Raw genomic sequence first — 20466 nt, forward strand, 5'->3', positions numbered from 1 at the left:
TGTTTGCATATCCCCATAGAATATGAAAGGAACTTGTAGTGGTCAGGTAAATATACAATCATCCACTCACAAAGGAAATTTTAAAGTGATCTAAGGAAAATTTTGTTGTTGTTTGAGAAATAAAGCAATTTATCATATATATGGCAACCAGAGCTGAATTCTTGGTGTAATTGTTTTCTTGTGTGTGTGCTCATATATATTTTAAAAAATCTAATGCAACCATGTTCGTATAATTAAGCTTAGGACTGAATAGCACACACACACCATACGCAAAATTATTTACCTGTAGGTGAGCATAAGGGGAATATAAAGCACAGGCCTAAGCACCAGCAGAGGTGCTGCCACAGATGAGCAGGTTCTGTACTGTAAATATATATTCTGAGCTGAAACGGCTGTGAAACTTTTAAAATTAAGCTATGTGGTAAAAATCTGTTCCTTGAAAATAGGAATATTGCTAGCAGAAATCGTAGCTGTAAACTCATGCAATTTCAGTAAAGTATTAAAAATCCATGTTGCAGCTATTGAATTAATACTATTTCAGTAAAGTAATTAAAGCAGAAAATTACTGTTTTGGCATTATATCAAACTATAGTTTTAGGAAGTATCCCAAATACTTGACAATACTTACATTATCAGGATGTGCTTCATTTAAGTAACTTTCACAAGCACAATTTTGTCATGGTGATTTATTAAAGAAACACATAGAACATCGTCAGGAAAATATAACCATGGATATTAAAAACAACAACAAAATCCTGTATTATCATGAATATAGAAATTGCTGGTGCCATCTACTGGAGGGAGAATAGAGAGAACAAAGATGCAAGCCTAGCAGTGCCAATGAGCACTAGAAAACAGAAGCTGAATAATTTCCTTCCTTAATATAAAACTGAAGAAAAACGTGTTGGGAAGATCAGATTATTTTATCATGCTTCTGAGTACTTACCAGTGAAAAAGTCTGAGAGGATTGAGACAATATCTGGAACCTGTTAGGCTCTTATAATGCCTCAAACTCTGTTTGTTAGAAAGGAAAGCAGGACTGGATGTGGGTAATTCTGCTATTTTAAGATTGGAGTTTGTCTCAATAGCTTTATCCTGTTTTTCTTTAGCTTTTAAGTCTTAACCCAATCAGCTCTTCAGCTTGAATAAATAGGCATTGTTCAATTAATGTTAGGGTTGAAATCCCCAGACTAACGCATGGTTAAAGAATGCTCTTTTTTTCACTTTGCAGGAAGAAATTTTCTTCTTTGGCTTCTAAGAAAGCAGATAAATGTTAGAGTAGCTTGAACCAAGTCAACAACAATAACACAGATCAAACACGATGACAGCAATAGAAATCATAATTCAAGTTTTTAAGAAAAAAAATCACAATAAAGAACAAAATCTCTCACCATAAGAAAGCACTGCTGCAATTTAGGAAATCGAACTGCTTGGGTTGTTCAAGTGAGCTTGAAGCAGTGATGGAGGCGAGTACAAAATGTTTCTGTCTGCGTGCAGAGAGCTCTCTCACTGAAGATCTCTCTTTCTCATTCATTTCTGGTTCTGGGGCTCTTTTTAAAAATTATTATTATTTTTATTATTTCTTTTTCACTTTTAAGTCTGTACCCTGGTTTCACTGTTTCACTGAAATCAATAGCAAAAGTCTTGATTACTTCAGCCAAGGTAGGATTTCACCCACAGGTTACCCTGAAATATGAAACCTGCTCCCAGGCCTATCTCCTAGGCAGAACTGTGCTCCAGAACATCAGCTTTCATTCCCTTAACGACTGTAAGTTTGTAACTTCTTAGGTGATTTTTCGTAATATGACTAGGACTTAGTTTAAAGTTCAGGGTTGAGGAGGTTACCACTCTGTCAGCAGCCAGACTGAAATAAAAATTCAAAGGTCCATTTTGTTTCTTTATCCTTCTGGGAGCTTGCCTGTGAAACTTAATGGGAATTTAAACATCACTAGTAAAATAAATGTATCGTACAGAAATGCAGTAATGCATCATCAGGTTTATTTTATGAGGACTTTAAAGACTTCTCTTGATTTTGGAAAAAAAAAATAATCTTGGGCTCTTATCATTCATGCATGTTTTAAATTCAGGACATTTATGAGATGCCAAGTGTCCTTCAGTGTATAGAGCAGTTCTAAGATCTTTGATATAAGACCAAAGCTTCCCATAAAAAAAAAGGAGTCAAACCAGCTGCAGGTTATCTTGTTAAGGTAAGGAGCGTCACTCTCCTCTTCCTCTTCCTTTTCCTGCTGCCTGTTGGAATTAGGCTGCTAATTCCAGTGTGCGAAGTCGGGGCATTCAGGTGGGGAAGGGAACGGCTGTCCTAAACTCCCTGATCAGCTATTACCAACTCCTTGCCCCTGCTTTGGAGAAGGCAGTGAAGCCCCCTGCAGTGCTGCAGTCACCAGGCCACAGGCAGGCTTCCTCTCATTGTCTCCTAGGGGAGTGAATCTGGAGTGTCCCAGCAGCACGGTGCTGGCAGCGACACAGGTGCTGGGCTTGCCTGCCAGCAGAAGCCTAGCGTAGACACTGGCACACTTGCAACAAAACCTTCACAATAATCTTCTTCTAAATCCCCTCCTTCTGCCTGATCTGAAATACCAGACAGATGGGCTTGCCCCCTTGTGTATTCGCTGTGACAACACTAGATGCGCCAGTGGACAGGATGGAGGGGATTTAGGCAGAAGGGCTCCTGCATATCAGGAGAGAAAAAGAAAAGGAAAACAGCTACAGGCAGAGAAATATGAAATTGCTTGAAAAACTTTTTCTCTAAAGGAAAAAAAAAAAGAAAAAGAAACCAACCAAACATGAAATTTAGGGTTCCTGTGTTTCGCTATGGATGATTTTTATTACCATGCTTCATTTATTGCAGAAACTGGAAGGTACTGAGTGAATCAAGCATGAAGGTAGGAAGAGGAAGTAGTGTCTTGTGCTTAAAGCAGTTCAAGTGTTATTCTAAACGACAGGATGATAGCAATGTCTGTGCCACTGAACTGCTGTATTGTGTTAATCAACTTGCTTAAATCTGACTTTTCACAGAAAGGAAAAGCTGAGGTCTCAGTAGCAGGCATGCTGAGCACTCAGAACCGACACACCTTCAGTGCTTTGGACATACAAAGCCCAAACAATGTGAAAATATCAGGTTCTTTTCCTTACTAACTAGGCTCCAAAATCACTAAATATGTGCTATTTTAAGCTCTTTCTGTCTTATATTTCTTCACCTCAAAAGTGAGGATAACGGCATTCCCTTCATAAAAGTTGCATTGTAGAAATAAACTAGTATTTATGGTGTTGTTAGATGCTATATCAAGGAACACTAGAAAATTTCCATACAAAAATTAATCATATTGTCTACAGAACATGTCTGAACGGAGTGCACTAAACTAAAGCATATGGTCACACACGCCGAACACTGAGGAGAAAGCCAATTTTTAAGTATCTTTCATTGATTGAGTGTTGCCATCCATCTTTTGCATTAAAATGGGCGAAGGTCTTGCAGAAGAGTTTGTATATGGCCATACAGTTACGAACGACATCATAGTGCATACACACAGAAGGGTATCCACTTAATTATGGCATTCCAAGAGTTTTTTTAGTACGTGTATTAAGATAAATAGCTGAAATTGCTGTCAACTACTGTTTTAAACATATTCTGCCTCTTGCTTTTATAGCTTTATATACATTTAGCTTGTATATATTCCATGTTGCAGCTCCATTCTGCACACTGTTGTCTGTTATACTGATGATGCAAGAGTGAATAGGCATACATCAACGTATATAGACTGTGAAATTGCGCCTTAAAGACTTGAGGTAAACCTAGAAAAAAAATAGTCTTATTCTAAATATGTTTTCCTTATCCAGGTAATTGATGATCAGAGATTGTTTGAGTCTGTGCCAGCAGTACAAATCACTGCATAGATGGCTCTCAACTGTGAAATTGGTCAGCCCATCCAAGGTCTATGCTGTTTAAAGTATTATTAAATATATTTTCGCTTGTGTGTAAAATCTGAATAACAGCATTGTGTAATCCTTCTGTTACTTTTCAAGGCTTTTCACAGACTGATTAACTTCCATTTAGGACTTTGATAATGCAGATAAAACTAATGGATTTATCCTTCTATTGTGTATGCTTTATTTTTAGTATACATTGCAACAAAAGCTTTTCTGTGCTGTACTTTTTTGTTGTTGTTGTTAGAATGCTGTTAGCATTAGCTATTGTTCAAGTTTTTTAGTATTTGATTAATTCACCAATGCTCTTGCTATGTTGTGGTGGTGTAAAGGCACAGCCCAAGTCTGTGTGAATGTGGAAGAAAGCTCCTAGGGAAGGACTTCTGCTTTGATTGCTTTTCTATTTTATTTTATTTTTTTTATTTTTTTTTACTTTTTTTTTTTCTAGCTCACGCTTTAGGATTAGTTTATCTATTGTCTGTTGCAGACAGAATTTTGCAAAGTGTTTGTATATAACTCCGAACACTAGTGATTTGTGCTAGTATCTTCCCTTCAAAGTGGATGGCTCCCAGCCTTGATAGAAGTGAAAAGCAATTTCTAACATATAACTCAATAATTTTATAGCACCTCTAAACCTGGATGGGGCAGGAGAAAGAGAAGTCTTTATGAAGGTTAAAACTTTGGCACAAATCCAGATCAAGTCTTCAGTGAGATGCTGTTAAATTAGCAGTACAATTGAAGATGCAACTCATCAGCTGCTAATCTAATAGCACTGCTTTGACTCAGTGAAGTTCAAGTTTACTCTTTTTATCTCTCTTTTCTTTATATTTTGAAGGTTTTAGTGGTTTAGGAATTAACCACTCTATGTTGGTAAGGAAGAGCCTCAAACAAAGTTCTGTGCTTTGTTTTCATAATGAAGTATAATGTAGAATTGGAAACTTCGTCATTTTTATCCTAATTACATTGACGGTATTTTGCCAACAGGTACGTTAACCAAGGATATTGCAGTAATGTAAATGAGTTTGCATTGTTTTTTACATTTAAAATATAACTTAATTATATCGTAACACTGGTAGAAAATCTATTCCAGATTCAGCCCATGCAAATGGCAATATTGTAAATTTACTTCCCTTCTCCTCCTGTTCTCAGAAAGTTTTTTAGCAGTCCCAGTAACTGTTCCTGGCTACAGTATCTCAATAGCAGGCGTTTGTCTGAAGTGTGAGAAGTTCCTGGAGAAGGACAATTCTTTTAAATGTACCTCTCTCAGATTATTTCTATTCTGGTCTTATTTGAGTGAAATAATTTAAAAATCAAATTGCTTAGGTTTGGTGTTTCATTTTGGAATATACACTGTTTATTTTTAAGGCTCTGTGAATGAGTTTCATATTCCATCAGGGGATAAAACTCAATAACATTTCTGGATGTCTGATTATTGAAGTCTTTTGTGTAGTATCGTTGTTTGTTTCTTGTTAAGCAATTTTTCTTCCTCAGTCAGTAGAAATTATTTGTGCTTGGTAGGGTGGGGGAATAGATCAGTCTAAGCTTTAAGGTCTTGTGGTGGTTTTAGTTTAGAGCAAAGTGATTTTAGATCTGTATTGTACCCAAAGCCTACCTGGATGAGCTGCTCACTGTGGTGACCACTTTCCTGTGACTTGGCTCCTAGTGTATTTTCTAACAGGTGACACTGCCACAAGAAGATTTGTCATGTTTGGTGATAATTAGCATCACTGGGAGAGGCTTAGAACAAAGCTTAAGATCAAAACGTTTTCTTGAGCTGATTTCTTTTTTCCTTTCTTAGGGTGGTGATGCCTGCAAATAGGGGCTGTGGCAACCCTGGAGTTGAATGGGGGATAGATTTTTGTGCTTTTCTGGGTAATTAGAGGCCTTTAGTCTCCAGAGTTCCCATCCAGCAACTTTCATCAGCATTGATTTTCATTGGAAGAAAATCTGAAGGGAGTGGGAAAGCAGAAAAGACTGCATTACACTTGAGCTGAAATCCCAAACACATCAGAACAAAACGTGTTCAGTAGACCTGGTGTTTTCCTTCAAAGACCAGTCCACTGCTAGGTGGTTTCAGCAGCTTCAGTAGCAGAGTTTTAGTGATGAAACAGCAATGGCCTTGCCAGCACAGGGATATTTCTTGGGCAGTGTTTGAGGGCTCCTGCATAGTGCTCAGGTTTGTTTCTCCTCCTTCGGAACTGACAACCTGCATTTTTAAAAGGGAAGATGTAAATGAAGAAAGTAGATGAAAGATATCTCCTTTGGAGGCCTCATTTAAAAAAAAATATATATATAGATATTACTTTGAATGCAGAAGCTGAAATTGAGTGTGTTAATCTTTTCTTAGACTGAAGGTTTTCTCCCTCTTCTCTGCCTGAATAGCAGGGGAACTGTTCCCACCGTCACATCTGCACTGCGGGTAAGAGGAGGAGGTGACACTGTGAGTAATTGTGTAGGTCTGGAAAATATTGTATTCAAATTTAATTAAAATACCTTTAGGAGTAAAGAACTGAGTAACACTCGTTATTCTTTGATATTAACTACCTTCTTCATTTTAAAACATTCTTTTTGAGTATCTTTTCCTGGAGTCTTCTTGGTCTGGGCAGCTTCTGCCTTGCTGGTGAGTGATCCTTGTAGTCCATGTTGCAAGATACTTTTTATAAATTTTTAAAAGTATGGAGTGTGGATTAAAAATAATCAGTTACTGGAACTTTTTTTTTTTTTTGAGGAAGTATACTACTATATTTGAGCATGTGTCTTGTCTGATATGTAGTCCCAATTAATTACTTGTGAGCTTGTGAGCTGCGGGTGGGTGTCAGGATCATACCCAGTGAGGGAAGTGGGGCTCAGACACAGCCAAGGGTATTGGGCACCTCCCTGGGGATGGGGATGGGACACTGGCAGCAGTGGGGCTGCGGATAGCATCCTGTGGCCTTTCTGGGCAGGCAACAATGGCCCCATGGACTGGAGTAAGGTCGTGGGCAGGGTGGGGAAGTCCCGGCGGTGGGCAGGGACATCAGGGCCTGTGAGTGCACTCAGGCACTGGTATTTCTAAAGGGACATTTTCATTATTGCTGGTGCTAACAGAAATGTAACACGATGGGCAATGGTAATGCTCAATTGTTAGAAACAAGGCATTAAGTATGATTGGAAGTCCATTTATTTAAAAGTAAAACAGAACACCTCGTTATTCACTGAGTGGTGGGATGAATGGAAGGGAGTGAATTGGTTTGTTTTTACTTGCAGAAAACATTTAAAATACACAGGAAAAAAAAAAAAAAAAGCCATTAGCTGTCCTAACACTTAAAAACCATGCATCACCAAAGCTTTAGATAAGTTTTAGAAACGGAGACCTACTCTGTACTGTACTCTGTACAATATCATTTTACCCATTATGGAAATTATTGACAGTAAACATGCCCACTGGCTTATGAATAAGCTCAGTGTTGTGGCTGCAGGCTTTTTTATCTGAAGCAATTACAGACTCTCATAACGTAGTACAGTAACGTTTCAGAGAAGAGCAGGCTTTAGAAGATATCTAGATGAGCCATCTCATGTAGATATACGACTGGAGTCCCTTTGGTAGCTCTGGCAACAACTGCATTGTATTTAACTGGAGGGGTTTTTGCTGATTGAGTAGCAGAGCGCACAGCTGGATTCCAGCCGTGCTGAATTTAAGGCCTTTCCCAGGCTCCAGCACAGAGGCTCATGGGGCAGAGTTGCGCAGGAAGCTCCAAAGCATCGCAGTTTCACAGATCAGGCCCGTAACTCAGAGAAGGAACCCTTAATGGAAGAATAAGTCTTGAGATCTCATCTCAGTAGGAATTCAGGTGGCAGCTTAGATTTGATAGATGTGCTCTTGCTGTCTCAGAAGAGTTAAGTGTAAGCCTATTTCCCTTCAATTTATCTTGCAACTGGAAAAATTTGTTATGGTGCCTTTTCAGGTATGAATGTTTACTTGCAAAAGGTTTAATTGCAACCTTTTAATAATTTCTGCTTGCTCCTTATACTGCATACGTCTTAATAGTGTCATTTGAAGCTGTATGTAAGCCCTAGTTATTTTTTCTTTAATATTGTTTTGCTTAAGTAAAATAAAATATTGTCCAGTGTTTATTACACAGAACATGATATCAGACACACTCTACGCTCCCTCCTGAGGATCAGGAAAACAAACTGTAGTAGTGTCTGAAATCCTAGCTTGGCTGCCATCATTGTACTGCAAGGTAAAAATTGGCTGGGGGAATTTGATCTGTGCGATCAAGTTCTGTGCTCTGAGGAGCAAGGGGATCCCAAGGCACTTAATGGAAGTCTGCTCTGTGCCTCTCAGGTTGTCTAACAAAAGAACCCCATTCATAAATTACATTATTGTGCAAAATGTAGAACCAAAGCAGTGAAAATAAATTGAGTGGATAAAGAAAAGAAGTAATTTAATAATTCCAATAGAATAATATCAACTGCAGTTTTTGAAAAATGTCAAAGCTGTCCTTGCCAGTTCTAAGTGTATTCCAGATGTACTTTGTCACTAACTTGAGTTGCAAAGAGGATAACTTTGTTATTGTTACTCTCTTACTGAAATCCTTCTTATCACCAGAGGGGTCTTCAAGCTCATCACCTCTGCATCTTCATTCAGTGCTCTCCAGATTATTCTAGGTGTCACTCTATGATGTGTCCTTTTTCATCCACTTAGTCCTTTATCCCAACTCACTCCACTGCAGTCTATTGTGGCCCTAACCTGTCTGGGTTATACTAAAAGCTGGCTGTTGATGCATTTCATTCCTTGTTGTCTCTTGCTGGCACACTGCACTGATGGGTATGATTTCCTTTTGAGGCCCACTGGGAGTGGAGTTTAGAAATCGCATTGTTTGGCTAAAATATAATTGCAGAATGGTCAGTGATCTAAGACTTCGCTGTGTGCTGTCCTTTTGCATTGTTAGCTCTGATACAGGGCTGTCCTGCTGGCTGTGAATTCCTTTGGTCTTGCATTTCCCAGTACTTCATGAGCTCTAGCCCCATTTCTCCCTCACAGGGAAAATCAGCAGTCAAGGCTGAGTTTGTCTTGTGAAATTGCTTGAGCGCTGTGTTCTTTGCCTCCCAGTGTCAGAGGCCTGTGTGCATGAATGGGCAGCCCTACACAGGACCCCAACCTGCCCCTTGGGCTCATGGGCCCAGGGAGACAACATCACCGGTGGCTGCCAGCTCACCTGCCCTCCTGGAGCAGCCGTGCTCTTGCTGCTCTCTGACAGCTGGACTCCCAAATAACCTCCTCTTGTTTTGATGCAAATGCCCCAAATGGCCTCAGCTTGCTCCTAGAGCTCTCAGAACTCACTCTGTTTGTCCCAGGAGATTTTATACCTCAACAGGAACCATATCAGATTATAAAACCTTGAAGAGAGTAGATGGCAGGTTGGACAGGTCACTTCCATCTGCCTTCTCTGCCTAGTCCACTCCTCCTTCAAGGCCTTCTGGCCCCAACAGAATCCTTCAAGACAGGGATGTTTTGCTGCAGAGACCACAGTCAGTATTATTGCTTAGAGCAGACCTATCAAAAGCTACATATCGTGGCCAGTGTGGGAGCTATGAGCAGTGTTGTTTTTTTTGTTTTTGTTTTCCAGAGGAATGTGTATCACGAGCAGGATGACTGACTCATACCTCCAGCCTTTGGTACAGATAGTAGGGTGAGCATTTCCAGTGTGGCAGTGGAAGGATCTCGATTTGTGTACACAATTCTTTTCTGTTTTTTCATAACTGTAGCTTGTCACTCTTCATCGTTGTAACACAAAGCAATTCTTGGGAAAGAGAGAAGTTATTTGTTACAAGTTTGGGTAAATTAATTTGTTATTATCTTGTTATTCTAATGTTCTTTTAATGAGTTGGCACATAATGTTGCATCATTCCCCTTACCTCTTTTTGTTTTGGAACTGGAAATGTGATATTCACAAGATACCTTTAAAAACTTAACATGTAGAAATAATTATGATAGATAGTAATGTGCTGTTCCTGTCTTTCATCTTACAAAGTTTAAACACTGAGGAGCACACTGACAAAGCACTGATTGTGCTCCAGAAAGCACTACTTGAATGCTCTGTGCATTGACTACTGCATCCACATCTTACCTGTCACAGACTTAAGTATACTTTTTAAAGTGGCTGTTCATGGAGCTTGTTTGTTGAGAGATAGCACTTTTTCACAGGATGTTTTGGGTACTAATTTATAAGGGTTAAAAGGGATATGAGCTGTGGGTCAAGAATTCCCTCATCTGCAAACTGTTTTGAAGTCTAGAGTCTGCTAGACAAAAATAGTATTACACTTTTTTCACACCTTATTTCTATATTCTGTCTTGGACCCTGCTGGAGACGGGATCTTGGGCCAGGTGGATCTTTGTAAGAGCACCTGTACTGAGCCAAAGCACTTTTATATTATGCTCTTCAGTATTCAGGGTAGGGGTATATGATAGGCAAAATGATGTTCCCAATTCTGAGTAAGTTAAAGTTTTGTGTAAAATCATCTCACAGTGAAGCAAGCATTCTTTTCTACAATACTTGACTTCATTAAAGGTTAATAGTGTAGGATTTGTGGAAGCTTAGAGAGAGTTCAAATAGTATAAAAGTAGGGCACGTTTTGGCCTCAGAGGCAATTGAGAGGTAACTGTGGCAATTGAACCGCGGAGGTTCCTTTAGCTGCAGCTTGATGCATATAGTGTATACTTTGCTTAATATTTGTATAAAATCTGTAATCTTAAGTAATGTGCTGTTCTTTGGTGCGCTAAGATTTACAGTTTCTTTAAAAGAAACAATTCAGTGTCCTTCATGGTTACACTGATGTAGTGTAAGCAGGGCCAGTCGAAAGGAAGATAAATCAGAACCATCAATCGCTGCCATTAGGAAAATGTTAATAAAGACTCTCTTCATGCTTTATAAACACTCCGTGGATCCACTCCAAAAGCTTTTCACTTAACATTTTTGACTATTAATTTAGATTAGTCATCCAAGCCTGGCTCTTCCTTTTTGGTGATTTTTTCCCCCCCCAACTTAATGATGGTGTTACTGCTTTCAAATGGATTGGGGGAAGGTGGGGGGAACAGAGGAAAAAGCAAAGATGTGTCTACAATAAGTCATTCTTATTTCTGTGTCTGAGTAGCTTTTCATAGCCTGCAGGGTTGCTTTGGCCAGGAGAGGAACTAGACAATACTAGAGCTGTTGGTCCTGGTTCCTCTTCTTCCTCCCCCTAAAGGGATTATTGCCAGGCGAACAGAAAAGAGATACCTGTGTCCTTACAGCTGCTTTTGTTATCATTGACTTGGTTGAGAAACTCAACTTTCTGCACTGAAGCTGGAGCATGAATTCCCAGAGTTCAGTTCTGCCTTCCTTCTCTACAACAGGCTTCTTGGGAGGTCTGTCTTGATATCCCTGCTTCAAAGGCAGCACTGAGCAGAGGGTTTGGGTGTCGATTTTGAACTGTTTCCTGACCTACAGGTGCATCAAAGCAAATACAGAGGAAAAAGAAGTCCCATTTGTTGGAAAGCTGGAACATCTGTAGACATCAGGAAATGTCTGCGTTTGGTTTTGTTCATCTTTCCACGGGAGGATTATACGGGCAGATTCCCCAAAGTATATGAAAGGGCATATGGTCTCTTGGCACTTAATTTTCTTACTTGTGCAGTTCAGCAGTGATGGATAATCTTTTGGCCTTTACTTCCCCTACTGCCCTCACAGTGAATTATGGGGAATAAGACAGAAGGAACAAGGCACACATCTAAGCTGATTCCTCAAGAAGTGGGTACTCAAAAATATATATTTTTTTCTTACTCAGGGAGAAAAGCCACCTATCTGAATTGGAAGATTAAGTGAGAACATTTATATATAAATAGTTATTCCTGCAGGTGCAATTTCAAGTACTGTGAATGTATACTTAAGAGGGCTACAGCTGTAGCTTCCTGAGACAAGCTAGAGCCACTTCTGTTTTTCATGTTGCTTGGGAAGCTGGAGCTGAGGGAAAAAGGATTTCTTGCCACTTATGAAAAACTAAAATAGTATTGGCTACTTCCACAAAGTACCAGCACAACCGTGAGTTTTTGTGCCCTTATGTGTGCACCAGTAGCACAGCTGATGCTGCAGAAGGCTACATTTTTTTATTCCTGCTCCTCTCTTTCCATGGCTAGGGGGAGAAGCCCTGATACAAGAAAATCAAGTGGCTTCTTAGCTTACAACATATTTTCTAGCCTAACCCTGTGCTCCATCGCCCAGGTGCATACAGTCTTTCCTGTATTTTATGAGGGTACAAAATTTGTCAGTCCTAATTCAGGCTAGTGTCTGTACTCATGACATACATGACTGTCTGAAGAGGTTTCTTTCTTATTTTTTTTAAGTTGGAGGTGTCAGCTTGTTTTTGTTGTTTTTGTTGTTTCTAACTCAAGAGGACTACATTAACCCTTCCCAGACTGTAAATCAAGGATGCAACTTCAGGTTCCATATCTATGAATTAAGGAAAAAAAAAAAAAATCAAAACCAAACTTTTGGCATCTGCCTAACACCAATGAATGTGAGAGTCTGGAATGTCTTGCAACGTTGTACCCTTGTGATCTAACAAATGATCTAACACTGGTGCTTAGTTTATGATTTCCACTCTTTAGAAACAAACAAAACCAAAATAAAACAAAAGCATAAAACAAAAAAACACAAAACAACAAAAACAGTTTTTGCAGGAGTGAGATACAGTTGTGTATCTCACGCTATCATTGTTTTCCACCTCCCTTCTTCCATTGCAGAGGCATATCTTAAAAAAAAATATTACAAACATTGAAATCAGATGCTTTGTCAAACCCCTGACCCTTACACCAGAGCAGGACATTTTGCAGAAATCTCGAGGCTAACCAGAATCAAGTGCAGTGTTGGTATCATGTGAGCAATTTTTTTATTTTTTTTTTTCTATCAGAATCCATAGAAAGAGATATATGCTGAATGGCAAATCTGAAGCAGTTCCCAAAGCACGCCAAGAGAGAGTATCACTTTGCAAGTGGTTTCTGGAATAGCACCAGACCTCAGAGCAAACCGCATGGCTCCTAACCCACCCTTCCTGGAGCTGGTCCTTGCAATTTGCCAGGAGCTTTCAGTCTGGGAACAGATAGCTAACTACAGCTTCAGACAAAAGGAGGGAAAACGGCATCATCTAAATGGGGAAAACCTGTGGAGATGTGCTAGAATCTTGCTAGCAAAGATGCCAGCAGAGTAGAAGCCATGCAATATCATAACAATATAGGATCATAACACTGTAGGATCTTGTACTGCCTTTTGAAGAAAGCCATGAAAAGCAAACCTGAATTCCACCTATAAATATCTCTAGAGGAGGTGCTGTTGTTAAATCACCACTCACTTTCCAGATCTCCAGCAGCACACAGATGATTTTCTTAATTTAGGGCATCAGCTTTTCCTTGTCCAATATAAATAATTTTCATTTGATATGAAAAGCATTTCCAACTAGGCAAAGGTCTTTTCTTCTCTCATAAAAATATTAAAATTAGTGTTTAAAAAAAGAAGAAGATGGAAATGTGTTCTGCTGATCATCATTCTCTCTACCCAGAGACAGAAAAAATAATTATATGCTCTTTTATGCAATATCATGATTTTTGATAAAAGCAGACCTAAGTATAATAACTGCTAAACTAGGAAGCCTTGGTGGATGATATAGCCTATTTTAGTAGAAGCGGATCTTGGAAGGATGTTAACTGAAGATAGTCATTAAAGATGTGTGTGTCAGAAACAAAACTATAGCTCCTAGGGAAAACCATCTGTGAATCATAATTTCATTTACAAATATGTTTCAGTGAATTGGTGTTCACATTAATCCTCTCCAGTAGTTCCTCCATTCTGCATTGTATTACCCTACTGGCAGAAGTCTAGATCCTAAATCTCATCCATTTTTAAGGGATTCACCTCTTTAGTTGACAAATGGTCCTTAGATAGGCAATATCAGGAATAGTGAAATGAAATAATTCAGGAACTGAGTATCTAACAGACAAGTTGCAATATCCACTGAATCTCAAAAGAAAAAAAGCCACTGTTATCTATCACAAATACCTGTTTTGTTCCTGCTGTGGTAGCCATTGTGTCTGTTAGGGTTTGCACAAAGAAATCAGAAGGCATCCAAGAGCCTACTGCAGCTGAAAAAAATCATCAACTTTCTTGGACTAGGTAGCACTTCCAGGGAGAGAAACCTGGCCCCAAACATCCTTATTCACTGTAAGTCAACTTCATGTTTTTTTTTAGAAGGGGCCAGTTATAAAGCACGTTGTGGTCTCTTCAGGTTGCCAGACTCATCTGAACAGGTGATAAATGCCATCTCGCAGATTGGAAAGGTTGCTGCTATATATCTTCACATAGCTCTCCAGAGCCAGATAAAATACGGGAAGGAAGAAGCAGCAGTAATATTCATGTCTTTTTGCTGAGAAGGCTCTGGCTCTCCATGCTGATTAGTATGAGACCAGGATTTTCAACATACTTCTGTCTTCATTGGGGAGATTTAAGTTATCAAATTTGGCTCTCAGTTCATAGTGACTCAAGATAGATACCTCTATGAAACAGTGGTTGCTTTCATGAACTTTATAGTGAAACGAACAAACCTGGCTTATTCTCCTGTTGGAGTGAAAGCAATAACGTGAATATATTGTGTAGTATCTTTGTACTTGTATGCCTTGGTTCTGTTGCTTCGTATTTTTCTTATGCATGAAATTCTTATGCATTTTTTCTTACGTTCATGAAAATGGTCACTTTAAATAGGCCTCCGTTTAACCTATTTAGAGAAGATAACCTGCTTGAAAGGTTAGTACAACCCATTGGAAACCCATTGGAAGCAGTGTTGCCCCCTTGGGTTTATAGCTGATGCATACTTCCTGTTTGGTGCTAAAGTAAATCATTACTATAATCATTTGTTGAGTTGGAAGCCTTCTTGGATGAGGCCCAGAATGATGCATGTACTTTGGAAAAGTCCTAATAGCCACAGCCATGAATTTCCTTAATAAGTTTAATAAATATTTATTTTTCTTTTCAAGCGCAAACATTAAGATCATTAGTGCTCTTGCAAAATAAAAGTGGGGAAATCACATCCTGTAAGATCTGCTTGTTACAATGCCATGGTGTTCAGAAAACATCAATGCGTGCCTTTGCCAAATTATTTGTAATGGTCACCTAGTGCCAAATTTGAGCAGGGGTCTTCTTCAACGGCCAGAGGTAAATAAGAACACATAATTCTTAATTTTGAGCTGTCCACATTTAAAGAATAACTATGTTTCACATACTGGAGATGATAATGGCATGAAAATCCACTTGTGATGATTGTCCTTATATCATTATAGTAAAGAATAAGAAAACCATACTTTCTTGCAATTAACTTTTTTATTTTTTACCTTTGATTTATCGAGATATGTTTGCTTGGTCAACCTAGAGAATATTTCCTGGTTTATAAATGTAAACTTTTTTTTTCTCAGAAGATGTTACTGTAATAAAGTGGAGACTTGGTTATGCCTGTAATCTGTGATAAGAGACACTAAGGAAAAAACACCAAGTAGGGATAACTCCTCTGTAATTTAGGAAAGCAGAATGGAGTTCTGGTTATAAAAGTTGTATCAGCGAATTAAATTCCAGAGATGCTTGATACTAGTAGAAGAATGTGATAATTGTGATGGAAAGCTGCCATCCATTTTAAGGGGTCTATGCACATTATTAAAGGGCATTAAAAAAAAAAAAAGTAAAATATATGTAGTTTACGGTTGTGGTAGTGTAGGAGTCTTAGCCTGTTATTTTGTGAAGCTGCAATTGCTGACAAAGATTTCTAAGCATAAAGTGTGTAGTACTGTGGATTTGCCAATATTATTTGCATGAGAAAAAACATGTTTTTCCCCCAGGGCTTCAGAGGTTTTCTGAAAATTCGGCACTTTTTGTGCTAAAATGTTAATGAGCATTAGTAGCTCATTTCCATTCATCTTCCCTGGGGAAATGAGAGTTTTGCAGTCACTCACTCTCTGAATGTGGGTAGTGAGATGCAGATGATAACTTCAAAATCAGTTGTCCAACTTCAGCCAGGTTTTGCAGAAAGATGAGTTCCAAATAACTGTGATACTTCAGGGTTTGGGAAAACGGGGAGACCAATGCAAAGGTTTGGTTTGAGTAATAATATTAGGCACTGGAGAAGGAGCTGATGTAAATATCCCATGCTGGACTGGTTACCTTTACCAATGCTTTTCTTGTTCTGGTAGTGAATTCAGAGCAGAACACAAAAGAAACCCCCTCAGTTTCTTCAGTTTTGTTTCTGTCTCATCTGGTTCCAGAAAAGCTCACACTTGCACAGGGAGCCACTAATAGAGCTGCAAGGGGCATAATGAAAGGTGTTTGCTGTTTCTTTTGGAACAGATCTTTCTTTCCGGAGTTATTCCTACTGTCTGTAGATTTCTCTAGGAGAAATATAAAATCTTATTTTTAAAAATATTTATTTGATTTATAGCTCAGGTGATAAATGCAAGCCAAAAAGACACTTTTTACCTTTAAACTGTCTTTCAAAGTTCTTAAAAAGGCGTGCTCACAGCATATTGAGAGTCTTGATCCAGAGTGTGGATTCACAGGCTGAATCATAGTTTCATTCTGTAGATTCATTTGTAGGCTCATTCCACCTATGCACACCCATACACACAAGTCCCACAGACCGGACTGCCTGCCCCATACTCCATGTTACTTTTTTTCCTTTCAACAAGAAAGAAATTCACAGGTACACCCCCCCAGCAAGAACATTTCTGGACTTCCCAGCTCTGACAGCGTATGAATGCTGTCTCATGAGCTGACCTTCATCATAAGAATGAAGATGATCTGTCTGCCAGTATTTGTCTTAGTTGAAATGTCTTTTGTAGTAGTTTATAAATGCATGAGCCATTTATTATTCTTTCAGCTACTACCATATTCACATCCGTACCTCCCTTAATTGCAATGGATGCAGAAATATCTCTAATAGAATGAGCACCGCATTTTTCAGTGTCACTGCATTCTCATCCATCAAGAACTTTATCCATGATCTAATTGTATTAACCTTGAGTGATTTTACTAGTTCAGCAAAACACAAAAGAAAAAAAGCCTTCACCAGTTCTGTCTCTGTTCTTTAAATATAGAAACAGCTCAAATATATAGGCAAATAAGCACAAGCCAGGCATTCACATATTGCTACCTAGATTTATTTTATTGGATTTTGATACTGATTTCTATTTCATTAGACTGTGGTTTACAGTGGGGAAAAAAAAAAAAAAAGTATATTCTTCTGGGACTACCGTTGACCTCAGCCTGCAATATATTTTCAGAATCCACCATTAAACTCTTGCTAACAATGTTAAAGATGTTAAACAAGGGAACTTTTGAGGCATACATTTCCCTGATAATATACAAGGCTGGAAGTCCATGTAGAATCATAAGATCATAGAATCATGCAATCATTAAGGTTGGAAAAAGAAAGCAGTACAGTCTCCACCAGCTTCTGTTTCCCATTGAGTGCATTTCTCAGGACAGAATCAATGACACTTCCAGCTCCAGCATTATCTGTCTACTTCAAATCTACAAGAAATTTAGAAAAAAAGGTCATGAAACCTGCTGGGCATGAGATGAGTCATTGACTCTTCCTTGCATAAAAGATAGAAATGCATTATCTAGGGCACAGATTTGGAGGAAAGGATCAAAATTTCATACATATTTTTGGATGTGGTGGTGGCATCTGTCTTATGATCCCAGAAGTATGTTGCCTTATGACCCAGGTCAACTTAGTCTGCTTTTGAAATGAAACAATCATTTGAAAGCATTCAATTCTTTTGCAAAATTATGGTCTATATGCAGCTTTTGCTGAACACTTTGTGTGTATTTTTAAAGAGCTTTTTTATTTAAAAAAAAAAAGTCATTAACAGGACTTTTAGAACTCTATGAGCTATATTTAAAAGTTTTATTTCTTAATTTTACGCATTTGTGATATATTTATGCCTGCAAAAGTGTGAACATATTAAATCCCTACTTTCACTGAACATAAGCAATAGAGCTTTTCTTCCACTGTTCCCATCAAAACAAACTAATTCAGCCGTGGCCTGCAAATCCATCAGGAACAGTACAAGAAATGATTATCACACAGTATTGTAGCTTACCGAAAGTAGTAAGTGCGAAAATCTTTACTTACGTGCATAGACATAGCAGCACTCGTGTCGCAACTCAGGACCACTTAACACCTGTGTTTTAACAGGAAAATCTTTTGCTATCTCTGTCATGCTATCAATGCTGCTGCTCATTAGACACAATTTGCAAACAGTAAAAATTCAGGTCTGTTGTAAGTGCCCGGATTTTGTACAATACACTTTATATATTATGTAATAGTAGTTTTCTATATTTATAGAGACACTGTAAACACTTCTAGTGTTTTTCTTTGCAATTTTCCCCTTACATATATTCTACCTTTGGCTTGGCTGGAGAAGATAGGTTTTACTCAAAATGTTTTTCATTTATTATTTACAGCTAGTGTGAATAAAGTAATACCTGGTATTTGCCATTTAAATAAGGCATTGAACCAAATAAATAATTGAATTAAAAAAGGAGAGTTATCTAGGCATCCATTTTTTTTTTCAGTAATTTGTCTTCACAGTGCCACTGTATATGTATTTCTTTTCTGCATGACAGTTGGTTAATCTGTTCCGACAGCTGCTTAATTTTACAAGCTAAGATATAGGGCTGAGAATCTATTAGAAAGTATTTCTTGCGAGGCACTTGCCTCAGGCTAGTTTCTTATTTAAATGAAGAACCCCCTAAAGCACAGCATCTACATTTATGTACCTAGGTGTGTTTGAAATATTAGGCCTGTCTCTGCTACTAATCTGAGAATGGCATAGAAATGAGATTGAAAATTAGCATGTGTCAAAGTGCTAATATAAGATTCTTGTTTTCCTTTTTTCTCCTTTATATATATATATATATATTTAAAGAAGAATTTTCTAGTCTTTGTTATTTCCTGCATTTATTATATCTTTTCTCCTATTAGGATAATATTACTTTAGTGTATGAATTAAAACTATGTCAAGTGTTTGTAATATGCTATGATTTTGAAAGTTTGCCCTGCTTATGCTGTTCTGTCTGAAGATAACCCTGGTTGAGCAATCCCAGTTGAACATTTGAAAGGAAGAGGAGCCAGCAACCTCTCCTCTCATCATCCTTATCCTGAGTAGGGAAGTGAAATGAAGAGGTTAAAATAATGTTCAACTGTGTAAATGTCACACGAGCAAAGTGTGCAGCAGCTGACAGATAGCACCATGACACACTTGGTCCAGCTCCCAGCTGCCTCTTTCATCCAACCAGAGCACCCCCAGCTTTGTAGCTTTGTGCAGGTACAAACTGAAGACATTTGGATAGGAAGAGTTGACGCATGTGCCAGGGAGAGATGAAAATATTTTGTGTTCTGCAGATTTTGTTCTAACCTCCCTCGGTTGCAAGCATTTTCAGTATCTTTTTGGTGTTCAAAAGGAGCTAGAAATGTGTTCATCCCATTCTAAGGGAGAAAAAAAAAAAAAAACAACCAAACAAAAAAGCTTCCAAATAAGTGGGCTATGTGTTTGTTTGTTTGTTTGTTTCCTTGTCATCTCTATTAAATTATCAGGTAGCTGTGAAGTCTGCAAGACAACCAAAGCTCTGGTGGGCTAAGAGACAATGGTTGAGTGGGGTTGAAAAATGTGCGACACCTCCAAATGCTTCCCTTATGACTAATGAGCAAAACGTTTAGAGAAAGAACTTACTTGTGAAAGATGATTTTTTTTATCTAAATATTTCCAATCAAGATAAAAATAAAATGTGGGGGAAAGATGGAAATGGGTGAAGGGAAATGTCTTCTGTTCATAACTTACCTACTAGGACTAAAAAGTCCTTTCTTAAAAAATATCCTTGGGAGATCACCTCTAAGCCTATTTTTAGACCCTATTTTTATTCATTTTTATTTTATGACAGATGACAGTTAAAAACCTATCTTATTTCCTAGTGAAACATTTTATTCCCTTTAAATTTGCTTTCTGGAATCTTAAAATGACACAGCTATTCCTAGTGCTGTCCTGGTGACATTTAAACAAAATTGAACAAAATCTGTGTATTATCTGAACAGAAGCTACAAGAAAGGACAGCCATAAGGAGAAGTGTGTTTGTATAAAGTTGTTTGAGCTATGATATTGCTTTGCATTTCATAGCAAAATGCAAATATTGCATTTAAAAGAAGCCGCAAAGACAGGAGAAAAAATGAAAAGAGAGCAGATGGGGAAAAACAGCAAAGAAACTAAAAGATGGATTGTGCTGGGGCAAATGTGCCAAAAAGGATGAAAATATACAAAATGGAACAGTATGTGCAAGACAAGAAAAGAGAAAAGTGAGTTAGAGATTAAAGGAACAATGAGGAAAAAAAAAGGAGTAAAACAGCAACAGGAAGATGAAGATAACAGCATAAGATCTGAAAGAAAATGAAACTGAGCTTTAAGATGCT

At 38.2% G+C, this 20466-nt stretch overlaps 1 protein-coding gene and 1 long non-coding RNA gene across 13 annotated transcripts in view; both read left to right on the plus strand.

Annotated features, from left to right (window-relative positions):
- The window catches only part of LOC308190245, a 74074-nt gene extending 58390 nt beyond the window's left edge, over nt 1-15684 (plus strand). The window contains exon 2 of the long non-coding RNA XR_013947027.1: nt 1-15684. This exon is cut by the window's left edge and continues 16956 nt beyond it. This is a non-coding gene — a long non-coding RNA (uncharacterized lncRNA).
- Nucleotides 1-20466, plus strand: part of MAGI2 (membrane associated guanylate kinase, WW and PDZ domain containing 2) — an 817299-nt gene that overhangs the window by 150491 nt on the left and 646342 nt on the right. The window lies entirely within an intron of this gene.

The sequence above is a fragment of the Anser brachyrhynchus genome (genome assembly GCF_964034855.1).
Source record: "Anser brachyrhynchus genome assembly, chromosome: 1".
In the NCBI taxonomy this organism is placed as follows: domain Eukaryota; kingdom Metazoa; phylum Chordata; class Aves; order Anseriformes; family Anatidae; genus Anser; species Anser brachyrhynchus.